At 40.0% G+C, this 12,549-nt stretch overlaps 1 protein-coding gene across 2 annotated transcripts in view; it reads left to right on the top strand.

The window, feature by feature from the left end:
- Positions 1 to 12,549, top strand: part of RSPO2 (R-spondin 2) — a 153,310-nt gene that overhangs the window by 82,767 nt on the left and 57,994 nt on the right. The gene's annotated exons all lie outside the window — the stretch shown is intronic.

Genomic DNA, 12,549 nt, shown 5'->3' with positions numbered 1-12,549 from the left:
CAGCCAATGTGCTCTGGGAGTGATTTAATTATCTCCCATTAACACACGGTGTATATGACTATTAAATCAGTTGAGCTCTTTGGATAAGAAGAGAGTTTGAATTGTATCATCCAACTACAATATTATTTTGGACAGAGGCAGAACTAGTGGAGGGGAGGTTAAATAGATTCTAGGAAGAAGGAACCACACGTGTAAAAATAATGCGTTTGGCATTTTGGTAAGGCATCTTGTCCTACATTGCTGGACCTTTTTTTGTCCTTAGCCCCTGCTCATTAAATGTCTTGTGTGCCCTCAAATCACTGTGACAAGCAAAAATGTCCCCAAACATTTCCAGACACCTAGGGAAGCAGTACCATCTTTGGATGAGAACCATTGAATAGTGTGTGCTTAATGGGAAGTGTGGTTGGAATTGGGGATGGAAAGTGGAGTTTGAGTGCAATTGATAAAGGCCTTGAGTACCATGAGAAGAGATCTGGATATTTTCTGAGGGTTCTGAGCAGGCAGTGGACTAAAGAAATTGTTTTATTTAAGATAATTGTGGCAGAAGTGAGGGAGATGAATGAATTGGAGAAGAATAGAAAGTAGAGGAAGGGTACTTTAATAATCAAGAATTGGAAATAGTGTTCTGATGAAAGGTTTGTGGGTAATGAATTCCAGAGACTTTAAAAATAGTCAATGGAATACTACTTGGCCATAAAAAATAAAGGAAATTTTACCTTTTGCAACAGCGTGGATGAACCTGGAGATAATTATGCTAACTGAAATAAGCCAGTCAGAGAGAGACAAATACCTTATGATCTCACTTATATATGGAATATAATGAACAAAATAAACTGACGAACAAAATAGAAACAGAGGTATGGACACAAGGAACAGACTGACAACTGTCAGAGGAGAGGAGGGTTTGAGGGCTGGGTGAAAGAGGGTGAAGAGATTAAGCAAAAAAACATGAATATCACATGAAGACACAAACAACAGAGTGGTGATAGCCAGAGAGAAAGGGGGTCAAGTAGGTGGAGGTGGGCAAAGTGGGAGAATATGGGGACAGAAAGAGATTTTGCTTGGAGAGAGGGGCACACAATACAGTGTGAAGATGATGTTTTATTGAGTTTTACCCTTGAAACCTGTGTGGTTTTGCAAACCTATGTCACCCCAATAAATTCAATTAAAAAATGAAATAAAAATAGTCAATGGGACTTAGTAACTAATTTGGCAGAGTGAAGAGAGAGAATTAAATTGGATCCTACGGTTTCTGGCTAAGGTGACTGGGTGAATCATTTTGCCATCAGCACAGATAGAAATATATAGGCTTAGAGAAAATTTGCATCTACTTCCATTTCATGAAATTGTTTTAGATTAATAACTAGAGGAGGCATAACTCCCAACAAGTATCAATAGACTGGCTAGTTTTTTGTTTTGTTTTGTTTTTTATCCTCATCTGAGGATATTTTTCCATTGATTTCTTATAGAGAATGGAAGAGAGAGGGAAAGAGAGAAATATTGATGTGTGAGAAACACATTGGTTGCCTCTTGCATGTGCCCTGACCAGGGCTCAGGCCAGGGAGTATCCTACAACCCAGGCACGTGCCCTTGAATGGAACTAAGACCTTTTTGGTTTGCAGGCTGGCGCTCTATCCACTGAGCAAAACGGCGAGGGCTAGACTGGCTAATTTTTGCAAAGAATTACCTTATCCTTATGCTGTATGATTTGGGCTACCTAGTTGTCTTTTATAGTTTTTGAACTTCATAGGAGGATGGGTTCATCATTAAACAGATTCCTACTTAGATGGCTTTAGACCACTTTAGGAGGATTTGAGTCCACGAATATTCTGTGTGGTTTTTTATTTTAGACTTTTAGTGCACAAGGAAGATGAGGCAAGAATGCAAATAGCTCCTGAAATTTATCTCAAGTTCTAGGTCTAGCATTTTACATACTGTGTGTGGATGATAGGGTGACCATCTAATGTGTCACTCACATTAGGGAGTGCAAGGTGCTGCTCTTAAACGTATGCAGGGACATAGGGTGTAAAACAGAACAGTCTGGGCAAACTAGTGCGGACGGTCACTCAACAATACTCACAGTGTATCATAGGGTCTTCCTTAGAGAGATGCTCCCGTGTAGGGGTTAACGGGCACAGATTGGCTATAGTGATGTTTTTTCAGAAATGGAGAGGGAACAGTGACTGTAAATCAGCCTTGAAAAGGTATCTGTGTGTGAGACTGGGTTTTCCAGAGTTGTCCTTATTATAAGTGAGTGCAACCAATGTTGCAGTTACTGACCTGGAGGAGATCTTTACTCGTCTGGTACAAGCAAGAAGTGCTGGTTGACAAGACTCCTGTGAGGCCAAGTGGAAGGGGAAGACTATTTCTGCTTTCTCAGTCTATGACTTGGGATGACCCTGGTTCTTTCATGCTAATGATTTGCACTTTTTTTCACAGACACTTTGCATATATTGCATTGTTATTTGTATTCAGAGGAGGAGACAGATTTAAATTGGGAAAGCTGTCACAGACTGAGAATCTGAAATCATATCCACTTTTTGTTTTCTTAAGAGATCATTTCTCAACAGTAGAGAAGAAAATTATCCTTCAATCAACAGTAGCCCTCAAAAAATCCTATACAGAGAGACTTGCTCATCTGTTTCCCAATCGCTAGAGTAAGATCCCAATTGTAAAGCAGTATCTTTCTTCCAAAGGAAGACTTACTCAATGAAATGTTGGCTGAGGTTGGCTTCTTGGTACAAACAGAGGCATAGTGTGTGTGTGTGTGGTCTCTGATACTGTATATTAGGTGATTTTTCTCCATTTTTTATTTCTCATTCATTGATAAACTAATTTATTTGGAAAAACTTAATTTTGGAAATTGTTATGCATATTTCTTATAGAAAGCTTAGGAAGTAACACACTTTTAAAAAAGCAAAAATAAACAAAAACCCAACTCATGCAGAGAGATCTTTTCATGGTTCCTTACATGGCTGACTCTGGGCTACAGATCAGTTGGGTTTCCTAACTTACTCTTTGACGATGAGTGCATCTCATATTCTCTGAGCACCAGTAAAAACTCATCTGTAAAACCTAGGGGGGGCTGTGAGGTCATTGCGCTAACATTCTGTGCTTTCTACGAATGCCTCTAGAAATTACTGCTATTTGCTGTTCCAGACCAGCCCTTCTCCTCAAACTCAAATTCCAGGTGGAAATGGCCATTCCAAAACTCGCTTAATAACCCTATGTGATATTGGTAAACATTAACATTTTACTATCGAGAAGACGAGCTTAGAACCATTCAGGAACCTACCCAAGGACACACAGTATGACCCAAAGCTAAGAAGGGGATGCAGTTTTTCTCAGATTCCTGTTTCTTTAACGATACCACCCTGATGCTCTTGGAGAAAAAATTACAAAAACCACATTATTGGATAAGTTTTAGAATCTGTCTTTTTTGAGGGGCGGGCACACTTAGAAAGGGCATTCTCTTAGCTAGTTTCTTCTCTAGAAAGAGACCTTGCCCTATAGGCCATGCTGCAGAAGGTACCAAAGAAAACATCTTGCCAATAGTTCTTAAAGGAGAGGATGTTTAGTTCAATTAATGAACACTTTTACCTTTCAACCTGTGTGTGAGTGTGTGCACATGTGTGCACGTGTGTGCATGTATGTGTGTTTTCACAACCCTGTAAGTCCTCTTTCAGGCATGTAGACGTTTCCTTAAACTAATAAAAAAAAATTATGCACCTATATCTGGAAGAGACCTAATTGATTCTATTCTACCTGTCTTCCTCCCTCCTCCCCTGTTCCTGCCACTCCTGCCCCCAAGAAATTTGCATATTGAGGTTTATAAAATAAATAATTCTTCAAAGTCACACAATGAGCCAGTAGCAGGGTGGCCTCAAAGTCTGAGACTCTAATAGAACATTCTTTGGGGGGGGGGGGGCATTATACTGCTCTTTAAAAATCAAGCCATGTGATATAGACAAAACTATTATGCACAGTTCCAAACCTAGTATTAGACAAATCTCAGCTTCTCTATTTTTTTCCCCTTAAATGAATGGTCAGTTTAAGTATTTTAAATCCTATTAAGAAATTTAAGACAGATTTTATCTTCAAACAGAGAAATCAGTTTGTGGTAGATGACATCTTTAAAAGAACACTGGGTTGGAAGGAACTTTGGGCTCTGATTTGAGCTCTGACAGTAACTAGCTTTGTGAGCTTAGACAAATTACCCAACACACTGTGGAATAATAGCCTTCTAGTTCTAGTAACTCTCATGAGTCTGTAAAAAAAATCTCTAGAGAGCCCTAGCCGGTGTGGCTCTGTTGGTTGCGTGTTGTCCCATGATCTTAAAGGTTGCTGGTTTGATTCCAAGTCAGGGCATGTGCCGGGGTGCATGCAGGAGGCAGCCTATCAATGTTTCACTCTCATATCATATCTTCTGTTGGCAGTTACCTCTTTAATATTGATCTCTTTGTGACTTTATATGGATTTTTTAGGTCTAGTTTCTGCAGTGTTCAGTCTCTCCCTCCAACTCTCATCTTTATTAAGTTTACAGTTAAGGAATATGCATAGTTTTTGTTTCTTAGAGACGAAAAATGAGACATAAGAGCTTCAATGTAGTATATAATAAATTGGTGCCTAAACTGGAAATGGAGCTCTTCATAATCTAAAGTATTTTTATTTGTAGCAAAATCATGCAATTGCATTAAAATGCATAAGGTGGACTCTTTTCCAGTGTTTATTCTAAACTGATAGAAATTTAAGTATGAAATTCGTTAGTCATTCAGCAGATAGATCATCACCTGTGTGATGGACCCGTGAATATAGAACAGAAGACATTCTCTGTTTTCTGTATGGGACCCCCATTTAATGGGAGGGGGGGTGCGTGGTGATGAACATAGTAACCACAATAACAGAAGAAGTGTTGTCACAGTATCTTGGTGTGGGGAGGTCAGAGGAAACTAGCGTGGATAGGATGAAAGGCACACGTGGAGGTGAAGCTAAGGCAATGGATGGGTGTGTCTAACAAGAAGGATCTTCTGTTTTAAAATCAAGGGTTTGATCTGAATGTGGAAGTGACAGGGAGCCATTGAAGGGTTTGAAAGCAGGGAAATGACAAGACTGGGTTTGGGCTTTTGAAAGATGGCAGAGTCACTAAGCCTCCCTAAGCTTAAATACTACCATTTCATGTTTTCAGAATGAAACCCTTGTCTTTTTTTCGTTTTCCCTCCAATGTGCCTCATGCATTTATCAATCATCCTCTAGTTTAGGGGTCAGCAAACCAAGACTAGTGGCCATAATCTGGCCTGCCCCCCCTCCCCCCATTTATGTGGGGCCCTTGAGCTTATTAGTAGATTTTATGTTTTTAACTGGCCCCGGGGGCGGTGGGGAATCAAAGGAAGAACAATATTTTGCAACACATACAAATAATATTAACGTCAAAATTCAGTGTTCATAAAGTTTTATCGGAAATAGCTACACAATCATCTATACATTGTCTGCCGCTGCTTTTGTTCTACAGCAGAGCAGAGCCATTGAGACAGAGATCCTATGGCCCACTAGCCTAAAATATTTACTATCTGGTCTTTTACGGGAAGAGTTGGCTGATTCCTGCTTTTGCCTGTTCGGCGTGTGCAGGGATTAAGAGATTCCTTTTGTTTTCTTTGGGTGGAGGTTGCGTGGAGGGCAGGGCATACATTAGCTTACGTGTGCTTTTCCGTTTAGTTGGAGAGCTCTGCTTTTTTCAATGTTTTCAAAAATGCGACTAAGACTCAAGTCTGGTTTAGTAAAGTGCTCTGCTTCCGTCTAATGTGAAAGGGTGAGAAGTCACCAAAAAAGGAAAAGCACAAGGAGTAACCGGGACGAGAGAGCTGCTACTGGCAGGGATTAAACATCTGATAAGAGATATTAATTTGGTTTGTAATTTTAAAACCATTTTTATTGTTATCACATTCCCTTCCTACTTTGTTTTGAGGTAGCTGTCCTCCTCTTTCACAACCTTTAAATGCAGAAAAAACACCCCTCTAAAACACCTACTCTTGAAGTCCCAGCAGATGTGTCCAAGTTTTAATTTCGGTTGTTCTGAGAATGATTTCAAATATGCACCACTTGAATACATGAGAAATGAAGCCAACATTTTTATAGTTCTTCATTACTTGACCACACAATTTTGCACAAGCCTCAATATTTCTTCAGATTTTTTTCTGTGTGTGGGTGGGCAAGCTATCATTTTTAAACATTTCAAATATTGCAATGAAGCTACCAGCAACATATTTCATAAATTTGAATTTTGGGTTTTTATTTTAATGAACTGTTGTAATGCTAAGTTAAAATGAGTCAGGAGGAAAAAAAAAATACATTTGACAGCATATATGTCCTCAGAGGTTGAAATAAAGGGCACTTTTTGGCATATAAGATAGAACTTAATAGCTATCTGAAAAATAATATGTAAATTTCTGGATGGAGTCCATTCATCTTACCTAATTGCAATTTGGAGATGAAAGTAACCGCCAAGGCAGGATCTGCCATCCTTGTGGTCTCGGCCCTAATGGCCACGACAGAACACCTTTGTGCACTTTAGGAACCGAACAGCTTCCTTGTGCTCAGAAAGGGGCCCTGTACATTTCAAACGGTATCTGTGGAAGGGTAGGCTTACTGGGCTCTAGGGAGTGATACACAATTTAGGTGGCACTTTTTACCTATTCTTTTGTTCTCATCTTTGATACTCTGAACCTTCATCTGATATAGGTAGGTCAGGCATTTTCCCTTCTATCTGGTGGTAATGAGATTAGGGCCCACAGAGGATGTAATTCCCCCACCCCCGTCTCTACCCCGAGATCTAAAATTGCATTTATATCTCAGTTTTCCTAAATCCTGCTTCCTAATGTTTGAAGTAGATGACTTCCCATGCAGGTATTCAACAAATGATTGTAGTCAGTTTGTTTAGCTGCATGACCAAAACAAAGGTAGAGATAATTTACTACAGATAATGCCTTTTTTTGAGCAAATATATTATATATATACATAATCTATTATATTAATTATGATTATAATTATAATATAGTTAATATGTATAAAATTCCATTTTATTTATTAAAATTATTACATATTACTGCAAAGAATGTAATTTTTTAGATTTTAGGTCATAGTTTTCCTCAGTCCCAACTCTAATGGGATTACTGCCATAGTACATATTAGAAATACATGATTTTGTTAACATAAAGCTTAAAAACTGTATTTTGGTATATTTATAAATCATTGAGAGTTTTGAGAAGGAATGTTAAACAGCATTATTTGAAGTTTTTAGAGAAACCTAAAAATACTTAAACAGTTTTACGAAACCTCATGTGAAGTTGCACAGTCTAGTACTTTCCATCTGAAAAAAATTGCTCAAGGTCTAATTTCATATGCCTTTTGGAACAACCTGTCGCCTTCATTTCTGTTCAGATTTTAGTACACCCTGAGCAGAGAACCGCCTAGAGTTTTCCAGGGGTGGTCTTGGTGCTCTTGGATTCTTGTAACTGCACTTGAAGACGAAATGCCCCCGGCGGGGGCCCGCGTCGGCCTCATTCGGAATGGAGATGCTGGTAGTCTGACAATACAGGGCAGCTGGGGAGCAGTCCGCGGCCAGGCGACCAGGGTGTGCCAGTGCAGCCTGCAGCCCACAGCCTGTGACCAAGAAATAACAGGAAGGGCTTCCTTGGTGTGGATCTTCACAGCTGGGCTCAGCAGAGGTTGCTTTTTCTCTGCTTTCACGTCAGGGTTTTAGTGTTTTGTTTCTACGATTGGCCATGCTGCGATACTCAGTGGAGAGATGGTTCTTGTCATCTAGGTCTTGCTGGTAAGATAAACAAAACGACCTCTGCCCGTGTGCCAAGACCGTCCGTGCTGTGGGACCACAGGCAGAGGGGATGATGGCGGACCTGTGGCTTCTCTCAGTTTTCATCTCAACTCAGCTTGTGGGCTCTACGGATTCATGGAACTCCTTTCCCCACGACTGTTTCCTCTTAGGGTGTTGGGGCTCTGGGCGCCTTTCCTTACCATCACTCTCTTCCTGCTTCCAGGAAGCTTGATTTTCCGAAAACAAGGGCTCCCCAGCTCACTCTGTGCGCACTTCAGAGCAGTCAGGTTGTCATCTCATTGCCTGCCTGGGACGGTTCCCTTCAGTGGCCTGAAGATGCTGGCGTGCTTTTTCACCTGTGCCTTTAGTTACCCATCATGATGCCCGGCTCCTCATGGCTTTTACTGGCTGAAGTGAGGGAACAAACCGGGTACCATCTTTGCCATGTTACTCTCAGGTTCAAGAATTTTTACAATAGTGAAAGCAAGCCCTAATCTTGAACCTAACTTCACTTTTATTGTTACTGAAACACTGAAAACCACACCAAGTACAAATAACGTATAGTCTTACTTCCTTTTCTTGAAACTACCTATGAAGTGAAGTTCCCTGCCTGCAGCAATCTAAGCCCAAGTAACCATCCCCTCCACGTAACCTCCAGCTCATCCCAGCCTCTCTTCCCGGGGTCCATCACATGCGTGTGACGTTTCTCCATTGCCCCGTTATGCCTGGTGGTCATGGCCAGATCTCTGTCTTCCCTCTGTCTTTCTAACACCTGCTCAGCGGAGGTTCCAACGTCTATAGCGCAGATTGCCTGGCACCCTTCAGTGTTGACATTCTCCGTTATAATTGCTTTCCATTTAGGTGTTCTCTATTTCTAAATAGGTATTTCACTGTTTGTTCCTCCAATAAGATTTACGGCAACCAACCAACCTTTCTTTTTCAAGATATCTACAAGTGCATGTGTAAGCAATCTCAAGCTAAGCATTCAAATGAGCCTTTACATGCTGTAAAGGAATTGCATTTTTAAGTGGCATGCCCGTGAGTGCACTTGGCAAGCATTGCAACCCCACCATGTGCCCGGCTCTGTGTTAGAAACAAGGAATTCACAGACTGAAAACAAAATACAGGAAAGTAATGGCTGCACAGAGGTGACTCCGTCTTCCCTGCCTCTGAGGTGGCCAGCGGGTAACGACTGCGCCATGTGGCCAGGCCCTGGAAGTGCACATGGCCGCCTGCCTTTGGCGTTCGCACCTCCAGGACAGGGAGTGGGTATTATAATTTTATGTTCTCAGGGTCTGGCACAGTGCTACGTTTTTGGAGAGTGTTTGGAATGAACTGTTGAACTGTGCTACAGTATAATTTGAAAATGTTCTAATGGAGCCTGTATGGGTACTGTGGGAGGACAGGAGAAGGGGTGCCCAGCCTATTCCCCCCCCCCCCCCCTTGGCCAGAGTAAACCCCTCTTGCCAAATGACAGCCCCGTCAGACTGCATTTGGAGGCAGTTTCACTTGGACAGTAATTTTACTCAAACCGATATTGGCAGTCCTCATTTCGTGGATTGCATTTTTGAGGAGGCATGTAATTTAGAAGCATGTAAGTTGGCTAAACCAGGGGTCTTATATTTCTGAGCGAGGACTTAAAGCCCAGATTTTTATAGAAAGGACCCATGTTTGGTAAACTTTGATATACCTGTTTTTTTTACACAGTATAAAATTTTCTAAGGTTTATCAGTCTATTAAATGATCCCACTGGTATTTTAAAACTCATTTATTTATAAAGTTGACATAGAGATTTTTCTGAAATGCAATGCAGTTGCTGTTTCTGAGAAGCAGGCCCGCTATGCCATTAAAGTAAGGAAGGGTATTTCTGTAGGCTCTTTGAAACCTTCTGCGTTGTTTAGAATTTTTATTTATAATGAGAATGTTTTAACTTTTATGTTAAGAACTAGTTACTAGAGTAGATTTAAATCCCAGTTACTTAAGGGTAACAAGCTTAAGCAGTGTTGGGCAGAGTAGCTGGGGTGAGGGGAGCTGTGAAGCCCCACAAATAGTGGTTTTCTCCAAAGCAGAAGGGGTTGTTTCCGGAGAAATGGCAGAAGAGGGCAGGGGGTTGTGGGTGGGCCTGGAGCAGGGAGGAAGGGTTTTCAGGCTGGAAGCATGTCCAGATGTAGATCTCCAGGGTAGTGGTCTATGCAGTTGCTCGCTTTGAAAAGCTTTCAGTTCATAGGTGTCTGCGCATAGATGAGTCCAGTTGGTTCAGGCCGCTGGCTGTACGGGCTGCGGGCGTTGGGTTTATGTTGTGGCAAAGAGTGACTGAGACCAGGAAGGCCAGCGGAGCTCTGGTGATGTTGGGACTTGACACCAGTCAAAGCTTTTGTTTACTAGTAAATGCTTCACTGAACAAAAAATAATTTAGTTCTTTTCCTTATGATTGGAGTGAAGGAAACGTGCCATTGACTATATGAAAACAAAGGATACTGTCGAGAGTTGGTCAAATGATTGTGTAATTTGAAGGCTAAAGCAAGGTTCAGCATTATCAAAGAATGGGTGTAATTTCATGCACCTAAATCTAAAAATAAAATTTGGGATGGGCTAATAATTCTTCATTCATTCTTACCTTGAAATCAAAAGAATTTATTTTAGAATGCTAATAAAGTTTTATATCCTGTAAATTCAAGTAGGTCACAAATGCATATTGCAATAACTTTGGTTTGCTTTAATACTAAATGTATTACAATGATAAAAGATTCATATAATTCAGAGATATATAATTTTGACATATTTCAAAATTCTACCACCCTTTCCCAAATTAAATTCTCCAAGCTATTCATACCCCACCATGCACATATGGTTTTATGACATTATCCACTAGATATCTTGCAACTTGGTTTCTTCACTTAACTATTGATCTTCACGTTTACAGTCACTGCTTCTAATTCATCTCGTGCTTTATCATGGTTGTCATATTCAACAATTTGAATGCATCAGATTTTTGTTCTACTTAAATTTTAGGACAAACAGTTAAGCTTTCTTCTAGCAGCATTTGTGCCTGAAGACATCCTAAGGGACTTGACAGAGAATGATAGGTATTTCAGAAATTCCACGTTCTGTGGACTGGTATTAGGAACACGGAACAAAATGAGGAAAGGGAGTTACAGGTAACAATAAAGATCAGCAAAGGACCTTGTAAAATTAAGTCCAAATGCTTATTGTTATAACTTTTTGGCCAAAAGGCTTAATGGTGCAGGTCATGTTTTAAAGAAAAATCAGACTTTCTAGATAACAATTGATTTATGAAGTGTATAGCCTTTTTTAAAAAAATGTAAATGCTTTGTTCTTTTTTCATCCTTTAGTTCTGTTGTATCTTTGGAATGTTTATCATTATTTCTTGGGAAATAATTCTGCTAACAGGAAGGGCTGCTTGCTTTAAAAGGAAAAAAAAGTAGCAAGAAAACTAGCAATTTGTGGACATGATGGTCATGTATTTTCACCATGATTAAGAAGCTACTGACCAGCTATTGACCACTGTTGTGTTAAAATATACGTTACAGCTTTTAAGACTACAAATGAACCTTTTATAGGGTGATAAAGTGTCCTGTGTCCAACCATCCTCCCCAAAAAGAGCAATACTATAATTTGACTATGGACTTTCACCCACACATAGTTGGTTTTCCAGTTGTAAATATGGTAACATTTTAGAAATTGAATTAACTGCTTCATGGTGGTCATTTAATACATGAAGAGCTGTTTAGACTCAATATTGAAAGGTGAAGAGTTACCATTGTCTTTTTTAGGTCTAGAAACTGTATTTATTTTAATGAAATACACACACACACACACACACACACACACACACGTATATATTTTAGCCTTTAATTCAACTTTCTGGCTTTATTTTCTCAATTTTCAAAATTTTAATATTCAGTGAGTTCATGCTTTGGTTACTATTTTTTATTCCATTCTTTTTTCTTTGATTACAGGAACTATATATTTTAAAGCTTTGCTGAATCATGAAAGCTCTAAATACAGTACTGGCACTCTGAGGCTTGTTAAACGAATATAAGCAATGCCATGGAGTTTTCATAGAGCTTTACGTGCTGTTAATTACCATCAATTAAATCTGTTGCAAGTAATAATAAAATATAATCTGTTGAAAACCTGACCTTTCAATTAACCAATCCGTTAACCTTCTCTCCTTTCTTCTGCAGAGTAGTTTAGAGTATATTTCTTTTTCCCCATGCAAGCCCGCTATCTTCTGGCCCAGATGTTACTGGCCTATTCGGGAATCTGACCTATAATACAGGATACATTTCTGCTTCTTTTTACACCTTGTTGCAATGTGTGTTTAGTGGAAAAATACATGTTTCTAGTCCACTATTGCTTCTATGTGCAGATTATGAGCCAGACAATTTACCTATATTATTACAAGTTCTCATAATAGCCTTGTGACGTCTCTGTTTTATACAGAGGGAAACAGCGGCTCAGGGAGGCGTGTAGTTGTCTGGAGTCACAGAGCTGGTCAGGGCAGATCTGGGGTTCAAGTCCACAGGGAGCAGGCCTGAAAGCATTGCTTCACAAACGGCTCCTCGCCAAATTCAGTTAGCGGGTCAGAAAAAGGAGCCCAGATGTAGGAGGCAATCAGTTTTGGGGCCTGTCAGAACCTACTACTAGCTTTAGGACTTAATCTCTCTTAGTCTCAGATTCTTTATTTGCAAAATAGG

Source organism: Cnephaeus nilssonii (assembly GCF_951640355.1).
Source record: "Cnephaeus nilssonii genome assembly, chromosome: 18".
Lineage (NCBI taxonomy): Eukaryota > Metazoa > Chordata > Mammalia > Chiroptera > Vespertilionidae > Cnephaeus > Cnephaeus nilssonii.
Note: the sequence above shows the minus strand (reverse complement) of the source record. Positions and strands in the feature narration are given on the sequence as shown.